Here is a 19858-nt window from a genome sequence, read left to right as displayed (position 1 = left end):
ATATATCAGCTATATCAAAATGTATGTTGTTGTTGTAGATGAACTCCATTTTGTGTTCTCTGAGGTATGCAGACACAGCTTTGTTGAGTTTCTTCCTAGATTTTTCAATCTGAGGACAAAATCGTTTTGACCATTTCCACTTCTGTCTTTGGCATATATTGGAATATACAAAGACAGTTTGAGGGAAAAGTAACATCAGTTGTCCAAAGGTGTCCTTCTTAAGCATTTCCAAACCTACCCCAGTCAATGTTACTAGGTTGTTTCCCCCACTGTGCACAATCATGAGGTCAGGGTGTTGGAGATGCAAGCAGGTTTTAACCAAAGGCAACGATTGGTGCCACTTCAATCCACTCTGTGCATACCATTTAATGTCCACATTTTGTAAACCTAGGTCTAAGTCAATACGTCTCTGTTCTGTATACCTCTTGCACCAGAAAATATAGCTATGTCCTGCGATCCACACTAGAATTTTAAAGGTATGGCTGGAAGGTATGGAAAGATGTCTGTAGCTCATGCAGTTCCTTGGTAGAATAAGAGATATGTTTAAAGATGGGGAACTACTTTTTATTGCCATACACAACAATACGTGATTGGGAGACGAAAAGCATTCTTTTTTAAAAGTAGGGTGCACATTCGTTTTGTGGAAAAGCATCTTTGTGATTGGTTAAGAAAAAGCAGTTTCAACTTGGAGTACATATCATAGGCTAAAAGTTGTCAACTCAACCACACCTGCTACTTGCAATTGGAAGGCACTGTTCGAATTTAAAACAATCGTGAACTTTTAACCTGCACGTGCCGTTAAATGTTTGAGAAAATGTGGCAAAAAAATATGGTTAAGTTTAAAAAGATTGATGAACTTTTAACCTGTACGTGTTGTAGAATGTTCTCGAAAGTGTGTTGATAGAATACGTTGCACTTCTGACTTCTATGTTTATATGGAAAATTAAAAAGAAACCAAGAGAGAGAAGTTTTGAAACCTAAAAGAATCAAGGAACTATTCTAATTTGTTCTTTACATGTATTTATGTGTGGAGCAACACAATTATAGACAGAACAGCACCAGGAAGAGGAAGAAGCAGGGAGTGGGGGGACGGGGAGAGATGGGCAGAATGGCAGACATGCACAATTAAGTATAGCAAAAGTATAGACAAACAATGGCCAAAATGAAATACACCAACAAGGAGCACAAGTCACACAACTCGCCAACATCACACCAGTGAACGAGCATAGAAGTGAAAACCACGCTGCATTCATAGAGGATGTGTACAAAGGCGGGTCGTTGGTGTTGTGGGATGTCTGCGACCGTGGTCATCATGGATGAGATGCCCAGCACAAGGCACATGGGCGAGTTCACTGTCTGTTATGTTGCAAACAGCTGATCCTCCCTCCCACAAGGTCCCACACTTTTGTACAGTGCGGTGTTGTATCTCGTGCACTCGTACGGCACACCATTGTAATGCCTATTTGCACATGTGCTGCTGCATTTCAACTACACCATCACAGTGCCGTTTGGAGGTGGTGCATGCCACTTTACAACATCAACTGCTGCGGCCGTTGTGACAGGCCACACCAGAACACAGAGACACACTTACCACTCTTCCTAAACACAGAGATGTACGAGACACCCCCTTCCCGTTGTCTGATAGACACACCCCTGTGCTGACCTGTGTACTCCATACCAGCACACGCCGGTTGTGCATGCAGAAGGATGCATGCATAGCTACATGTCCAGCTCACTGCCAACGCTGAGGTGATAGCACACTGTGATGTTGCAGGGCTCGTGCCTATCATGCTAACACAATGACCAGAGGGACACACTTGCTCAGATGCGGGTTTGGGGGGCATTAGCGGTCCCGGAGTTGTTCCGAAGAGTCTTGTGGCCCTCATGGGTATCCCTGTATCATGCTCATTTATTCTATGGCACCTGTCGGTGTTCTGGTGTGGCTCTTGGCTGTGTTCTCTTTCATGGTGCAGGTAGTCGTCCTGCTTAACACAATCAGAAAGCAGGTGTAAAATCCCTGGTGCTAACGTGGCTTATCGGCGGAATTTGTTTCGCATTGCCGTTGGTGTGAAAGTTGTGATGTGATTTTTTGCGTGTGCAGGACAATATACGAACTGGGCAGTGTATCTCGTCAAGATCCAGCACCTGACACCTGATTCCCAATCAATATAAATACAGTGGGGTTTTGTAAATGATTTTGTGTGTACACTGTGGGTGCAGCCACTACGTCAGTGCAATTCAATACAGGATTTTAGTTTTTAGAATAAATCGCAAAGGTGCACGTCGTGTCTTTTTGCACGGGAACGGCTAGTCTGCATTTCATTATCAGCACTTTAGTAGTAAAGTTGAGATAAATCTTACACACAATTCAGAAGTTGGTGGAAACTGCAGACATCACCAGTATTCCCGCGATAAGTCCTCCAAAATTTAAGACCATGGTGGACTTCATCAAATAACGGCCATAAGAACAAGAAAGAGTTACACAGCAGTTAAGAAAACAACCAGAAACGTTATTATTTTTTTTTCCAAACTTTCTTTTTTTATTCACATATATCAATGATAAAGTAATAAACAAAATGTATCGAAAAAATACAAAATAACAAGGTGGAACACTGCTGTGGGGACCATGGATGTGGACAACAGAGCTTGGAAAATAAAGCACAAAATTAAGATGTGTGTAATGCGCATATCAAAGGAGAGAACATAGAGTAAAAGAGAAGGAAAAAAAAGCCAGAGAGAAAAAGAGAGGGAAGGAAAGAAAGGGAGTGAGAAAGGCATAAGGAAGAGAGAGTTAGAGAGATAGAAGGAAAAGAAGGAAGAGAGAGAGAGAGAGGGAGAGAGAGGGGGAGAGAGAGAAAGTGGGGGGAGAGAGAGAGAGAGAGAGAGAGAGAGAGAGAGAGAGAGAGAGAGAGAGAGAGAGAGAGAGAGACACTGCCGCCCCTGTGTATCCATGAGCAAATAATTACCTGGTGCCACCGGAGTGTGCAGCACTGGGCACTCCACGTCCCCGTCAAAACTTTGCGCATCCCAGATATGTCCTGAGTCCTGAATGGCGGAGACCACATCAGGTGCTTGGCGAATCGCACAGATGTCGCTGAGTCCTGAGTCATCACTGGTGGAGACCACATCAGCTTTTGGGTCAGCTAAACTGTGGAAGTTGTTTGTAAAACATGGTGGTAGGCCCCTGATGGCCATATGAGCTTCGGGTGGCACTAAACCTGTGCATCTGAAGTACGAGCCAAGGGGGTGGTAGGCCGCTGAGGGCTATACAGATTAGGGTGTGAGTAACCTTCTGCAGAAGTTTTGAAAGACTCTTTATGTTTGAGACACGTGGAGCGTCCTGCATCTAGTCAATACCGGCAATAAAGGATCTGACGTTGTCGATCTATTATATTTGTGTGGACACATGGCCTGTGACGCATGTCCTGGACGGGTGTGGTGTGTGTGCAAACCTGCCCTCAGGGAGTGGGCGGGAGATGTGGAGAACTAGACCATTGACCTGCACACAAACAGTGAGTACGCCTGCGACAGGTAGCTATGTGGGGCCAACGTCGGAACGTAATTGCAGTGGCGTGGCGTTGCATGGTGTGGTGTGGCGTACGACAGAACAGGGCAGGGATCGCTACAATAGCACGGACAGCTCTTAGTACTGCATCTGTGAGTGGAGTGGACGGGCCACAGTTGTCCCTCTGCGAGCCTGGGTGCGAACTGTTCATAACTCACACTACATAAGTATTGAAAAATCATTTTGTGATTCAGTCCATCAGCTGGTATTTGTTCGAGGTATCTGTGAAAACATATCGGAGTTCTTTCTGTAATAGATACTTATTTGACGCTGCCTCTCCCCACATCAACAGGTAACGCACCCTCTTCCCACATTACCATCATACCCCCAACAACCTTCTTGGACCCGGAAGTGTCCCTGTGCAGGTTTGACAGACAAGTGTCTCAGACATGTATAGATTTACATATACAAAACATATAATAAAAAATATTTAAAGAAAAGAACAAGAAATAAGCCTGAAGGGAGTCTGGTGCTGTGGTCGCGAACACAAAGGTGGGGTGACTGCCGTTCAGGATTCAGGACACAGTTACACATGTGGGATCGGTTTGTGTTAAAGAGGGTTAGTGGCACGACCTGCTGTTGGCCTTGCATATGGAAATATGCCTCACTGATCAGAGGGAGTATGTTGTGTGGTTGATGCCTCGGACTTGGGCTCACTGCCATTCAGGACTCAGGACACAGTTACACATGTGGGATCGGCTTCTGTTAAAGAGGGTTAGTGGCACCAGAAGTATTGAGAGTGTATGAGCCTGTGATGATGCTTGGTGTGGACGGGCCGCACTGGGAGCAATGTGTCTTGGCTATAGGACTGCGTCATGTAGAATCATGACTCCATCTGAATTGTGAGGCCTGCTGATCGTAATGTAGGCCAGAGGTAGCAGTGAGCAAGGGCCCACAGCCACGTGCATACATTGGTGGCGTCACCGGACTGCGTAGTGCAGGTTCAGTGGCACCACTTGTCCCCAGCCTTCAATATGAAAATACTCCTCACTAATCGAAGGGAGTGTGGTGGTGTGGTCGCTGCCATGAAGTTTTGGGTCACTGCTTATGGAAATGTGTCTAACTAATCAAAGAGAGTTTGCTGCTGTGGAGGCTGCCATTGACTTGAGGTCACTGCCATTCAGGACTCAGGACAGAGTTACACATGTGGGATCGGCTTGTGTTGGACAGTGTTAGTTGGCACCACATGTCCAAAATTCAAATTGCAAGGTCTGCTGCCTGCAGTGTAGACTGCTGAGTGTTCGTTTGTACTTGAAAATGAATTTGGTGATTATACTAAAGGTGTAACTGATATAAAAAATGTTCAAGAAGAAAGGATACTAAAAGGATATTATGTAGATTTGAGGCCTGTAATAGTTACTTGCCTAGTGACCCTGTAGTTAATGAATGAAGAAATAATTTGCATTGGGAGCTCTAGTGAGTGCAGTGTAGGCGTATGATGAAAAGATGAAATAAGTTTAGAATACACTGACGAAGTGTTGTATTTTCTGAGTACAATCTTGTTGTTAGAAATTAGCATTTAAAAATGGAATTGCGAGTTGTACTGACTGCAGTATAGACTGCAATTCCATTTTAGTTTTAATTTGAAGATTCATTTGGTCATTGTAGTAAAGTTATAACTGATATAAAAAAAAGTTCTTGAAGCAAGGATACTAAAAGGATAATATGTAGGGTGTAGGACTGTGATACTTACTTGCCTACTGGAGTCTGTAGTTGCATATGGAAATACCCCTTACTGATCAAAGATAGTGTGGTGGTACGGAGTTGGGGTCACTGCCATTCAGGACTCAGGACACAGTTACACATGTGGGATCGACTTGTGTTGAACAGGGTTAGTGGTAGTACATCTACATTCCTAGTTTGAATTTTATAATGAGTACGTCGGCAACAAATATAAACATAGTTGGGATTTTCATCAGAAACTACTTTAAACTTTGTTATTTATTTTTCAAACTTCAGAACAGGATTATCTTCCATTTGTTGATCAACACCTAGACATATCCAACTCTTATTTTCTGTACAGTCCTCTTGACTATCAAAGAAATGTAAGTCTATATCATAACAAATTTGTTTTATAACATTTATATTAAAACTCGATTTCCTGCCGCAGGAAAACCTAGACTTATCCAGATGGTTCGTGTTGACTTTGAATATAAACTTGCAGATGTCTATCGATCTGAACATTGGAAGGATCCAATTTCTCGATGTGAAAGTATCTTCAAACTGAAGCTGTAAATTTCTTCCCACCTTTCTTTAAATTCTGTTTTCTCAGAGTTGGTAATATATGACGTGAGATAGTGAGAAACAGCAATTGAGTTATGTGCATCATATTGTATGTTCATATTTGCATTTCACATCTTCAAAATATCTGTATTGTAATCATTATTGTACTTCGATGCTTCTGTTCTTTTTAAATTATAAGTATTTTTGGTTGATTTTCGAGTGATGGTATGTCTCATTGCTGACATAAAACTGTTCACTCTTCCTTTGTAAATTACTGGACGTGGAAAGGGAAATCGACAGTTTGTGTAAAATTTATCTTTTGCATTATGTTTTCGTCAGCCATACTTTCAACATTGATGACTTCGATATGCAATTACGCCACACTAATCAAAGGGAGTCTGGTGCTGTGGTCGCTGGCAAGAAGTTGGGGTCACTGCCATTCAGAATTCAGGACACAGTTCCACATGTGGGATTGGCTTGTGTTGAAGAGGGTTAGTGGTACCATTTGTCGCCGGTCACCCACAGTGTAGGGCAGAGGTAGCGGTGAGCTAGGGTCCACAGCCAAGTGCATACGTTGGTGACCCAAATGAACCTTGCATAGTACCGGTTCAGTGGCACCACGTGTCACCAGTCTTTCAGGTGGAAATACCCCTCGGTGATCGAAGGGAGTCTGGTGCTGTGGTTGCTGCCATTGAGGACTTAGGACACAGTTACACATGTGGGATTGGCTTGTGTTGAAGACGGTTAGTGGTACCATTTGTTGCCGGTCGCCCACAGTGTAGGGCAGAGGTAGCGGTGAGCTAGGGTCCACAACCATGTGCATATGTTGGTGACCCAAACAAACTTTGCGTAGTACAGGTTCAGTGGCACCACGTGTCGCCGGTCTTCCATGTGGAAATACCCCTCGGTGATCGAAGGGAGTGTGATGCTGTGGTTGCTGCCATTGAGGACTCAGGACACAGTTAAACATGTGGGATCGGCTCGTGTTGAACTGGGTTATTTGGCACCACGTGTCACCAGTCTTCCACAGTGTAGGCCGGAGTCAGCGGTCAGCAAAGGCCCACAGGCAGGTGACATTGAGCTGCACAGATTGGGAGCATTTGGTCTTTTTAACCCATTATAGTCTCTTACACAATTTGCGTCGCTACTAATGTTGAATTGTGAACCATGTAACTCCAGTGTAGGGCGGAGGCAGTGGTCAGGATGGAGGCACAGCCTCATGGCATTGAGTTAAACTGCACATTTAGTGGCACCTGGAGTACTCAGCGTGTGTGCACCCTGCGATGAGACGTGGTCCCGGCTGGCCGCACTGGGAGCAATGTGTTTTGTCTAATGAATTCTGCGTTGATAAGGCCACGTGGGGATGACTTATGGTGCAGTGAGTTAGTAGCACCTGAAGCACACAGCGTGTGCGCAGCCTGCGATCATGCGTGGTCTGTGCGGGCCGCACTTGGAGCAACGTGTCTTGCGATCTGGACTACGACATCTGCAATTGCCACTGCATCTGAATTGTGAGCCGTGCAGTCCGTAGTGTAGATCGAAGGCAGTAGTCGGTACAGACATAAGTCTGTGCTGCTGTGCCACTGGGTTCGCAGTGGCCCTGTGTCGAGGAGGCTTGTGGTTAGGCGGCTGCCACGTGCCAGGGGGAGGGCTGCCATTCTGACAGACTCGTTGGTCTTCCCACAAGTGAACCACACCTAGGGCCTGTTCTATTTATTCATACTCCTACGTTGGAGTGGCGTACATTGGAGCAGCCCACTCCGCTTCCGCTTCCAGGGGGGACAACACAGCTACATGACCGAGATCTTCCCACTGCCTGAGGTAACATGGTTGTGTCCACTGTCCACTACACTACAAGTATCAATAGTATATCTCCACATGGAGAGGTTTGTGCTTTGCATACTGAGATCTGTGCAGCACATAAGCATTACACATTGTGAGCTTAATCAGTGATGGGTGACTTCCCTCCTTCATATATAGTTGGTTGCTCATCTCCCAACATTCAACTATTGTGTGGCTGAGGGGCATGGTGTTCTGGGAAGGTCCGTTGTTCTGTTTAGTGCTGCCTCAATGGTAGTAGGGAGGGGTGGTCCGGGGGGGAGGTTCTGGCGGTGGTGGGACTGGGCGTTGTTGAGTGTCGGAGCAGCATGATCAGTAGCTGTATCACGTGTGGGTCTTTAGTTGTGGCTGTGAGTTGGGTCGAAATAACAGAGTAGATTGTCGACCTCCTTACACCAGTTAAAGGTTGATGTTAATTTGTTACTGCTAACTCAGCTTATCGCCTGCTTTTTGGATCGCCTTGCAAATTTGGCTGGTCGTTGAAAATATGGGGAAGTAGTGTTTTCATGGTTTTTTTTGCACGGGAATGCCTACTGTGCATTTCATTAGCATTATATGTGGCTCTTGTTTGTGGCGATTTTGTTGGTGTAAGGTATTGATGGAAGAGTGGTAAGATTTGCAGTTTTCACCACGTTGAGAATGGGATGATAATTAAAAAACACAGAAAAAAAGATAGGTTTAAGGAACATTATAAAGAGAAATTAGCATTTAAAAAACCTTTGAAATTCACTGAAAAAAACATAGGTTTCAGGCACGTTATAGTTAGAAATTAGCATTTAAAAAACCTTTGAAATTCACTGATAAAAACCATAGGTTTCAGGCATGTTATAGTTAGAAATTAGCATTTAAAAAACCTTTGAAATTCACAGAAAAAAACATAGGTTTCAGGCACGTCATAGTTAGAAATTATCATTTAAAAAACCTTAGAAATTTAAAGAAAAAAACATAGGTTTCAAGGACGTTATAGTTAGGAATTAGCATTTAAAAAAACCTCAGAAATTCACTGAAAAAACCACAGGTTTCAGAGACGTTATTGTTAGTTGGACATTTGACTCATACAAAAACCAGAGAAATTAGCCTGTTATAGTTAGTTGAGCTAACTATAACGCGCGTCCCCGCAATGCACTGCTGATGAAATAACATATTACATCACTCATGACATGGTCAGTGACATCACACATGACATCACTCATGACATCTCAAATGACATCACGGATGACATCACTGGTGACATCATCCACGTGAAAATCAGATGCACCTGAGCAGACCCTAATATAACATTTGATACACCCAGTCTAAAATACAAACTATAATTTTCGAAACCGTGAACACACCAATACCAGTTAGTGCATATCCACTCTCTAATTTGAAGGTCTACACACATCCATTCATTCACCTGTACACTCACTCATCCATGCAGTCAGACATCAATACAGCATTATCATATCCAGTCACATATCTATACAGACACTGATACACTGCCTCTCATTCTTAGAGTTATTCACACACCTAGTCAGTAATGGAAATAATAAATAACACTTTCATTTACTCACCTGTACAGTTATACACATACCACATCACTTACTTAAACATATACTAACACATATCTGACATCATCAGCAGAGGATTGCGGTCGCGTGAGTTATAGTTGCCTGCACTAACTATAACGGGGGAATTTCATTGTTTTTTTACGAGGGAAATGTCCAGCTAACTATAACATGTGTGAAACCTATGGTTTTTTTAAGTGAATTTGCAAGGTTTTTTAAATGCTAATTCCTAACTATAACGTGTGCGAAACCTTTCTTCAATACACCTTGGCATATATATATTTATAAAACATATTTAAACTTTACAGAAACACACATTCACTGGATGATGTCATCAGTGATGTCATCAGTGATGTAATTTGAGATGTCACTGACCATGTCATGAGTGATGTAATATGTGATGTCATCAGCAGTGCATCGTGGGGGTGCAAGTTATAGTTAGCTCAACTAACTATTACAGGAAAATTTCTCTGGTTTTATATGAGTCAAATGTCCAACTAACTATAACATCCCTGAAACCTATGGATTTTTCAGTGAATTTCTAAGATTTTTTAAATGCTAATTCCTAACTATAACGTCCCTGAAACCTATGTTTTTTTCAGTGAATTTCTAAGGTTTTTTAAATGCTAATTTCTAATTATAACGTGCCTGATTCAGTGAATATATATATATATGTATATATATATATATATATCACTTAAAAAACCATAGGTTTCACACATGTTATAGTTAGCTGGACATTTCCCTCGTAAAAAACCAATGAAATTCCCCCATTATAGTTAGTGCAGGCAACTATATCTCACGCGACCGCAATCCTCTGCTGATGACGTCAGATATTACATCACTGATGACATATGTGTCTTTCTGAAAAATAAATATTTGTAATATATGTATAGATAAAGATTAATGGAAGAAGACATGGGTAAATAGGTGTCTAAATACAGTGATGTAATATCTGACATCATCAGCAGAGGATTGCGGTCGCGTGAGTTATAGTTGCCTGCACTAACTATAACGGGGGAATTTCATTGTTTTTTTTACGAGGGAAATGTCCAGCTGACTATAAAATGTGTGAAACCTATGGTTTTTATAGTGAATTTGCAAGGTTTTTTAAATGCTAATTCCTAACTATAACGTGTGCGAAACCTATGGTTTTTTAAGTGAATTTGTACGGTTTTTTAAATGCTAAGTTATGTATTTATTAATATTTTTTTTTTTTCAGGTTTTTCACCGTGCGCATCTCGCGGTTTTTTGAAAAAATAAAAAATAGTTTTTTTGGCCCTGGGGGGTCTTTCAGTGACCCCCTGTCAAAGGCTAGGGGGTCAGGGACTGTCCACCCTGCCCCCTTTTCACATTCTCCACCTTTGTTTTTCACTGCCTCAGACTGCGAGAGACAAAATGGCGGCCGACACTCCCTGATTTCGACCGATTCGAATGTTTACTGACATCTAACAACCAATCAGAATTGCGCTCACGCAAGGCAGCGTGCGCGTACGGTATGCTTACCGTACGCGCACGGTGCGCGCCTATAGATATATATGTACTTTTAACTGCAATTTTCTCAGGAACTTCTGAACAGATTGACTCTAGATATCCAAAAGGCACATCCCTGACCTGAGGACTACCTCTTTGCCAAATTTCAAGTAATTCTGTTCAGCCGTTTGGGCTGTACCTTGGACTAAAGGTCCCTATAGACGAATCCCCCCGAGACTTTCAGGATAGGAGCGGAGCGCCCCACCTATTTTGAAAATTTTGCGAGGATTCATCAATCGGCGCCAAAGTTATTCCAAATAGAATGTTTCGGATTTCCTATGGAAACACGGTCCTAACTATAACTATCTACTGGCGACGGCCAGTAGACTATATATATATATATATATATATATATATATATATATATATATATATATATATATATATATATAAAACCTCCAAAGACAGCGCTCCTTCCGATTGCTGGGACCCAAGAGAGCTGGCGCACACGCCGGCGGAGCACACCGGAAATTAAGTATTCCAAATGTTCAGATGTCGTGCGCTCTCAGGAACAAAATAGTTCAACACAGATAGCAGAGAAACGGGTGTTTATTCACAACGCGTTTCGACTTTCACAAGCCTTGATCACGTGAATAACGGTGCTACAGTGATGACAAACTAAATAAAGTAAGAGAGCTGTGAATATAAACAAAGGACCAAAAAATCATGGTAACAAAAAAGCAGCCCAATGCAGCAGCCATCTTGGAGTGGTTAAATTACCATCTCGAGCATGAATATTGTCACTTGCATGTTGTCCAAATGAGGCATAGCAATCAAATTGACCACAAATCCTGTAAAAATTAATACTGGCTTACATAAGGTATAGTATTAAGATACCTGGCAAGTGCCTATGGCGTGTTGTTCAAACCACCCCATGTAACTCCAATTGGAGGGTAGTCAAAGGCAGAGATCTTAACCCGTATGTGCGGGATGTCAAATATCAAACAGGTATAACAATGGACAACACTCAGCAAAGGGGGGGTAGTATGTGTTCCCCAAGTGGGGCTAACCGTATTGACCAAGAGATGGACCAAAGTTTTTCACACGCCCATATATCCAGAACTGGTGATGACCTCGGTGAAGTGAAGGGGGAGAGAGGGAAGACTGCCCGTGCAGAGTGAGTGTCAGTGTTGGGGCCCCTGCCTCTCCTCCTAAAAAGAAATAAACAAAATCAAATGAGAAAACATAGTTAAAAACAGATTCAAATGAATCTGCATCTTGACAGTTCTAGTACATGTTCTAAAATTGGAAGAAGGGAAGAAAGTGCACACTGGTTACACAGACATAACATAATGCAACTCTATATACATCAAATATATCAAATACATCAAATACAGACAAGCTGGCGACAAAATCTAAATTATCACTCTCTAAGGTGTACGGCTAATTCTTCGTCCTGATTGAGACCGCCAGGGTCCTTGCTTTGAAAATCAACAATGTACTTGGATTCCCTTTGTCTCAGCCTCAGTACCCTATCTCCTCCCCTGGGATTACTGAGGACTTGTTCCAAGATGAAGTATCTAAGTAGAGTGGAGTCAGAGAAATGATGGTCCCTGTAGTGACGTGCGACAGGATATTTTTCGTCTCTATGTGTTATGGCTCTACTATGCTCAAGTACCCGTTTTTTAGCTTGGAGGGTAGTGCTTCCTATGTACCACTTGTTCTAAGGACATACAATCACATAGATGGCAAATGTGGTGCTGCATGTTAGAAATTGCTCTATCTCCTTGTCAACTCCATTGTACGTGGTCGTTTTGAGGAATGTGCTCTGTTTGCACGCCTTACAATGGCCACAGGGAAAAAATCCCTGAAGCCCATGTGTGTAATTATCCGGGTACATTGTCACATCACTGCGTACCAACATGTCCCTAATGTTCTTCCCCTTCCTGTACGTGATACTAGGTCGTTTGGGGATACTGGTGCCAATAACATTGTCAGTAGTGAGAACATTCCAATGTTTGGTCAGGATATGTTTGATGTTATCTGAATTAGTGTTATAGGTCATGATGATTCGCGTGACATCGTCATCATCCTTAGATGTCTGAGTGGGTTCATTTTCCAACGTAGAAGTTCTAGAAATCCCGTTGGCCCTCTCTCTAGCTCTATTGAGTACCCAATTGGGATAGCCTCTGTCCCTGAAGCGTTCAAACATCTCCTCACTCACTTGCAAATAGGCTTCTTCTGAATTGCAATTTCTTTTGGCCCTCATGAGCTCACCAAAGGGGATGCTCCATTTGAGGGTCTCTGGGTGACTGCTCAATGCATGTAAGATGCTATTGCCAGCAGTGGCTTTCCTGAAGAGAGTGGTGCGCAGTTGGTTGTTAATGATGTCAATTTTGACATCCAGGTATTCTGCCCCTGTACTGCTAACCTGTCCCGTGAGAACAATATTGCTGGAATTTTGATTGAGGCATTGGATAAAATCTAAGGCTTTATCTTCATCACCCTCCCAGACAATGAAAAGGTCATCAATATAGCGCATCCATCTGATGACATGCGCGAAATGATGGGCAAGCTCCTGTTTGGCCAGTATGGTCTCCTCCCAGTGACCCATAAATAAATTGGCAAAGCTAGGGGCAAAGCAAGATCCCATCGCCGTACCTGTCGTTTGTCTGTAGAGTGTGCCATCAAATAGAAAAATGTTGTTAGAGAGACAGAACTCTATCATCCCCAACAGCATCCTGCTATGTTCCCTAAGTCTAAGAGGTCTTTCATTGAGGAAATGTTCACAGGCCCTCATTCCTTGTCTGTGATCAATAATCGTATAGAGGGATTGCACATCAAGTGTGATGAGAAAGAATTTCTCATCCCACTGGATGTATTGGATCTTAGTCAGAAAATCTTTGGTGTCCCTCACATAACTGGGTAATACCATGACAAACTCCCTTAGGAAGTGGTCCACGTATTTGGAGACATGTTCCGTTACACTACCTCTCGATGACACGATAGGGCGCCCCGGGGGATCTATAGGATTCTTATGTAACTTGGGCAAAAGGTATAGTACTGGGAGCACAGGATGATCGTTTTTGAGATATCTGTACTCCTCCCATTCTAGAATCCCTTTGTCTTTCCATACAAGAAGTTAGTCCCATAAATCGATGATGCTAAGGTTATATGTTTCCATGGAAACAGAGACATAACTGTTGGAATCATCCAGCTGTCTAAGAGCTTCCGCTACATACTTGTCTCTACTGAGGATGACAACGTTGCCACCCTTGTCAGCAGGGCGTACTACCACACTAGAGTCATTGGCAAGATCATGGAGAGCTTGTCTCTGACCAAAAGATAGGTTGTTGTGTTTGGTATTGTTTTTCTTAGTTCTGTAAGTACATAAAGCTTTAGCAACACAGTCATGGAACGTATCGATGTTGTCGTGAGGAAGGGAAGGGAGAAACGTGGATTTGGGTTTGAAACCCGACAAAGCACTGTCATCCATAGTGACCCCATATTCTGTAAGGGTCTGAGTACTGGTGGTAGGAACACTGTTGTCATCAGCATTGGTGGAATTGTGGATGTTCGTGTCTGTAGCACTTGTTGTTTCTCGTTCTAATTCAATGAGATTAATCAGGGCATCCATATCTCCTGTGGTGATCTCATTATGGCGTCTTGGAATGGATGATTTGGTCCCAATGGTATTGCCCAATCTTTTGAGCGCATGCCATTTTTTCAACTTCAATTTTCTAGTGAATTTGAACAAATCTATCCTGGTCTCAGTGAAGTTAAAAGATCTGGAAGGGCAAAAGGACAGACCCAGGCACAGAGTCCTTTTTTCCAAATCAGTCATAACCGTATTGGACAGATTAATGACAGTTTTATTAACCATTGTCATATCCATTATCGCATCCTTCTGGAGCGGGTTCTGTAACTTCCCACGCCGCCCCTTCCTCTGCCTCTCCTCCCATCGTTGGTGGATTCTCTTTCTTCTATTCCTTCGTTTCCTCGTCCCCTTCCACGTCCTCGTCCCCTCCATCCTGATGCAGTCTTCGCCGGAGCCTCCTTTGTCGTCCGTCTGCTCCGGCGCAGGTGACGATATTCCTCCAAAAAATTCACTTGCCGTGTTGTCATCTCAAGGCTGTTGGTTTCTTCCGTGGAAATGTCAGATTCAATGTCACTCGCCGTAGATGTTGATGGCGTTGGTTCCGTGTCTCTGTCTTCCCTCATGGATGGCGGTTTTTCCTTATATTCATAGAGATGGTCATATTTCCGGCTGAAAGTGAGAATTCTACCAGACTCGTAATCATTGTAGTCTCTGTTCATTTTTCTCTCCTTCCGCGCTTTGATCTCCTCTTCATGTTTTTTCAGCCGCTCTTTCATACTTTGTAGGGATTTCTCTATGGTCTCTTTATCGATGATAGTTCTCAATTCATCAGTGATTTCTTGTATTTGTTTAAGAATTGTCTCTCTGTCAATCCAAGCGTATTTGACTAGGATCTCAAGCATACGCCTGGAGCTTGTGGCTGAGTTCTCAGACCATTCCGTTAGCATGGCTGGGTTGGGTGCTTCATAAGTCGGTGTTATAAAAATCCTAAGACCTCTAGGCACCATTTCTTGGTCTATGTAATTCTGGAGCGAAATGGCCTCCCACCACTTCGAGATTTCCGTTCTTTTAAGTTTCTCCAGTTTGATCATTTTATCATCAGTGGATAACGTCGATGTTGTTCCTGGTTTCGTGACTGATAGACTCTTGGGTTTTTTGGCAAATATCGCCAGGGCAGCCGCCCTGCGTTCTTCCTCCTCTTCCATATGCACTACACCCGAGTGTAATATCTGCTAAGTGTGTAGGTCTTGTTCCCCTTGTTAATACAAGTTGCTCCTGCCAGTCCTTAAGGATCAGCTGATGTTAGGGGTGCCTGGAAAGCTCCACCTTGATGGAATAATGCTGCATAAACCTCCTGACTATTGTAGATAGTTCTAATGACACATGGTGCACAAGTTCTTTGGTGTTGACGAAAATTGTTGTGCCACAAAGCGACAGTATGCACCAAGGACGAGGTCAGTAGAGCAGATACCGCGGTATCATAGTTGATCTGATAGTCGCGTGTTGCTCCGTATACATGTTTTGCAGCCAAGTGGTGCTGAGAAATTGTCCAAGTACCCTGTGCAGAGAGTGTGTTTTAACCGCCGCAGACCCTGAGGACACAGTCCGTAATGGCAGCTACGTGTAAAGATGAGAGACAAGCGCGACCCCCCCGCCGCTGCCCCGGGAGAGGAGAGACGAGCGCCACCAGAGACCCCCACCCTCGCCTCCCAAGGGGCGGACAGACAGGGTCAAGCACTTACCCTCAATACTACGAGCTCCTTGAAGTGACAGCAGAAAGCCACGTTCAGGAGACACCCACTCCGCCGGGTATGATGACGATTTTTAAGCGCCTCCGGGCGCTAATCCGGTGACGCTGCTTCCGAGGTGGGCCCGGGGATCCTGGGTAATGTAGTCCTTGCACGCCCTCCCTCCACGCTGCGGCCACGGAGGTTTGACACGCAGCGGCGGGGGGGGGGGGAAGGACAGAGCAACAGCAGTACAAAGCCTTCAGGACTTGTTTGGTGGGGAAGCAAGCATTTTGAGGATCCTCCCACAGGTTTTTTAGATCCAGGTCCCGAAGCGACTCATAAATCCTACGGAGCCACTTGACCTTTCGGCAAATGTCCAGTTTAATAATGTCCATGAGGCCAAGAGCAAAAAGCCTAAGTTCGGGGGTGACCCATAAACGCCTCCAGTATAGAATAGGGCGGAATGAGGCAATTAATGCTATCGGTCTCATACCAAGGTCATAGAATAGGGGGCAAAGGGGAGTACTCTGAGGTAGACTAGTTAAATTTCGAAAGAAATTATTTTCAGAGGAAGATAGCTTATGTATATTTTCAAATCCCCACAATTCAACTCCATAAAGTGCAGCTCCAACCACTTTGGCATCATACACCCGAAGAGCAGGATCAATAGGTTTGGTCAGAGATTTGGCATGTTCCTTGCTTAAAGCACCAGAGAGTTGAGAGTGCTTAAGAGATGCCAGGTTAACCTGCTTTTTCCAGCTCAAATCATGCTGAATACAAATGCCCAGATAAGTAAAATCTTGGACCTGGTCCAGTAACAAACTATTCATAAATATCTTACATTTAAAAGATTTTGGTTGATTAAAAGACATAAATTTAGATTTTAAAACATTAATTTCGAGCCCACGGGCTAAACAGAACTCCTCGAACAAACCTAAGGACCTCTGTAGGCCACTCGGGGTTTTGGAAATTATAAGGCAATCGTCGGCAAACATTAAAATGGGAATTTTCGCACCTGCCAGAGAAGGGGCATCCACTTTCGCATCTATTAATAGTTTTGCTATGTCATTGATATACAGAGAAAATAAGGTTGGCGCGAGGACGCAGCCCTGCCTGACCCCCTTTTGGATGGGGAACTGCCTGGTCACTTGTCCAACACCACCCCATCTAATCTGCGCAAAATTGTCTAGATGGAGTCTAGCAATTAGAGAAACTAGGACAGCTGGCATCCCCAGGTTGTCTAGGACAGCCCATAGGGTTTTCCGAGGGACTAAGTCAAAGGCTGCCCTAAGATCAATAAAAGCTGCATATAGGCTGCCTCCCCCCAAGTAAACTACCTTCCAATAGAGCATAGCAAAATGCAGCACCTGATCGATGGTGCTTATTCTTGCTCTAAAGCCGGCTTGTAGATGGGAAAGGATTGCATTGTCTAGGGCCCAATCCAACACTTTGTTCAGGATCAACCTGCCTAAGATCTTTTGTGTGGTATCAATCAGGCTGATAGGACGGTAGTTAGCAGGGAGAGACTTGTCCCCCTTCTTGAACACTGGAATAATTTCTGCTCCCTTCCAGGACGTCGGAATCGGAGCGCCTCTAGCAATCAAATTGGCTAAAATTAAAATGTAGTTACCCCATGACTCACTATTACAGAAGAAAATATCAGCAGGAACTCCATCCATCCCAGGAGCCCTCCCAGGAACCAATGACTTGAGGGCAATAACAACATCACCCAAAGTAAAGACATCTTCATTGTAGAAAGTATATTGATAATTTGAAGATGGGCATGTGTTTTCGTCAATGGCATATAGGGATTCAAAATGCTTAACCCAATCATCTTGTGAAACCCAGTTTTGCGGTTTATCAGGGTTCCCCCCAGCCCCCCATTTAAAAACTGACCAGAATCGTCTCATGTCTTTATGGGCACCTGCTTCCCTGAGTTCCTGCCATCTTTGGAAGTCCCATGCTCTCTTGGCTTTAAAGATTGCTTGCTTATATGCATACCTAGCGGGACGAACTAAACGTGGCTTTCTGCTGTCCCTGCACGTACCTGGGGCCTGGTCGTCATTGTCCCCGAGTGTCCTGCTGTTGCTCTGTCCTTCCCCCCCCCTCCCGCCGCCGCGTGTCAAACCTCCGTGGCCGCAGCGTGGAGGGAGGGCGTGCAAGGACTACATTACCCAGGATCCCCGGGCCCACCTCGGAAGCAGCGTCACCGGATTAGCGCCCGGAGGCGCTTAAAAATCGTCATCATACCCGGCGGAGTGGGTGTCTCCTGAACGTGGCTTTCTGCTGTCCCTGCACGTACCTGGGGCCTGGTCGTCATTGTCCCCGAGTGTCCTGCTGTTGCTCTGTCCTTCCCCCCCCTCCCGCCGCCGCGTGTCAAACCTCCGTGGCCGCAGCGTGGAGGGAGGGCGTGCAAGGACTACATTACCCAGGATCCCCGGGCCCACCTCGGAAGCAGCGTCACCGGATTAGCGCCCGGAGGCGCTTAAAAATCGTCATCATACCCCGCGTCGCGGGATCGCGCGCGGGTCGGCGTCGGGCTAAGCCCGGGCAAAGGGCGGGCCGTCTGTGGCCGTCCGGGGACGAACTGGGTCGGGTCGGCCTGGTCCTTGACAACGTGTTTCAGGTTTACCAAGGTCTGTATATTTGTCATCTTTTCGTACAGCCATGGGTAAAAGGAAAACCCCTGAGGGAGAATCTGACTCTTCACGTTCCCTGCCTGTGAATACTAAGACAAGGAAGTCTAGAGCAAAGAAAGCTCGCCAACATGCAGCCAGTAACTGTGTAATGGACCGCATTGAGGTTATAGTCGATGAATGCGGGGAACTACTTAATGCCACCCCTTTGTCGGCTATTGGTGGTAGAAATGTGTCTACTAAAGGTATTGTTATAGTCCCGGATATGTTCCTCTCGAAAAAGGGTGGGGAGGAACAAACAAGTGGGGTAAGGGGCAAAGCTTTGGTCCCTATCACCCCCACAGTATTAACGGATGCGAGCCAAGTTCACTCTGACAAATCCCTTTCTGACTTCAACGGTCCCCCGGGTATTGCATGTAGCAATAGGTTTTCCATTCTGAGCGAAGTTGATACTGATGCTATTTGTCCAGCTCTGCTTTCTCCTGCACGTCTGGATACAAATATAGGTCCTCTTCTACCTCAAGATAGCTCTACCATTATCCTGCCCGAGGGATTCATAGGGACTGAATCCTGTAAACATGACATAAAATCTCTGTTGGTTCTAGTGAAAAACCTGCACTCCCTGATTGAGACTATGCAATTCAAGATTGATACATTATCAACCACTGTCACGAAGTTGGGTGAATCTAAGTTGGTTGCTGATACTCATTCTAAGCTAAACTCTGTTAATTCGGAGAGGGGTTTGGTAAAGGCCCCCGTAGAGGTGCCTGATGGGCCGCCAGTAACATCTAATGTTAATGCTAAGATTCTGCCCCATGTTTCTCACCCCGTGAATATTCAGTCTCGTCTCCTAGCTCCATCAAGGGCTAACTTTGCCGCTGCTTGCACCCCACCTTCTGTTAGACATCCTATCAGAGCCTCTCCTGGTATGCCTCAGGTATTACCATGTGCTGGAAGACCTTCCCTTATTAATGAGAGAACTGGAATCACTCCTAGAGGTAATCCTTACCGCCAAACTCAAAGATATGGGCCACACAGTCGTACTTTTCACCCACGAAAGGTCCTTATGGTAAATGTTCCAAGATTGTCCTCTGGGTCCCAATTTGAAACCAGTGAATCTCTGGTTAACAAGGTCATACACTGGCTCAGGCATGTAAGGGGTTGCTGCTCTGTAATCAGAGCTGACATAGAGGGAGCCAGAAGGATTTCTCAGAATGGTAATAGGATGGACCTTATAGAGGTCACTT

Source organism: Triturus cristatus, chromosome 8 (genome assembly GCF_964204655.1).
Source record: "Triturus cristatus chromosome 8, aTriCri1.1, whole genome shotgun sequence".
NCBI classification, from domain to species: domain Eukaryota; kingdom Metazoa; phylum Chordata; class Amphibia; order Caudata; family Salamandridae; genus Triturus; species Triturus cristatus.
This window is presented reverse-complemented; position numbering follows the sequence as displayed.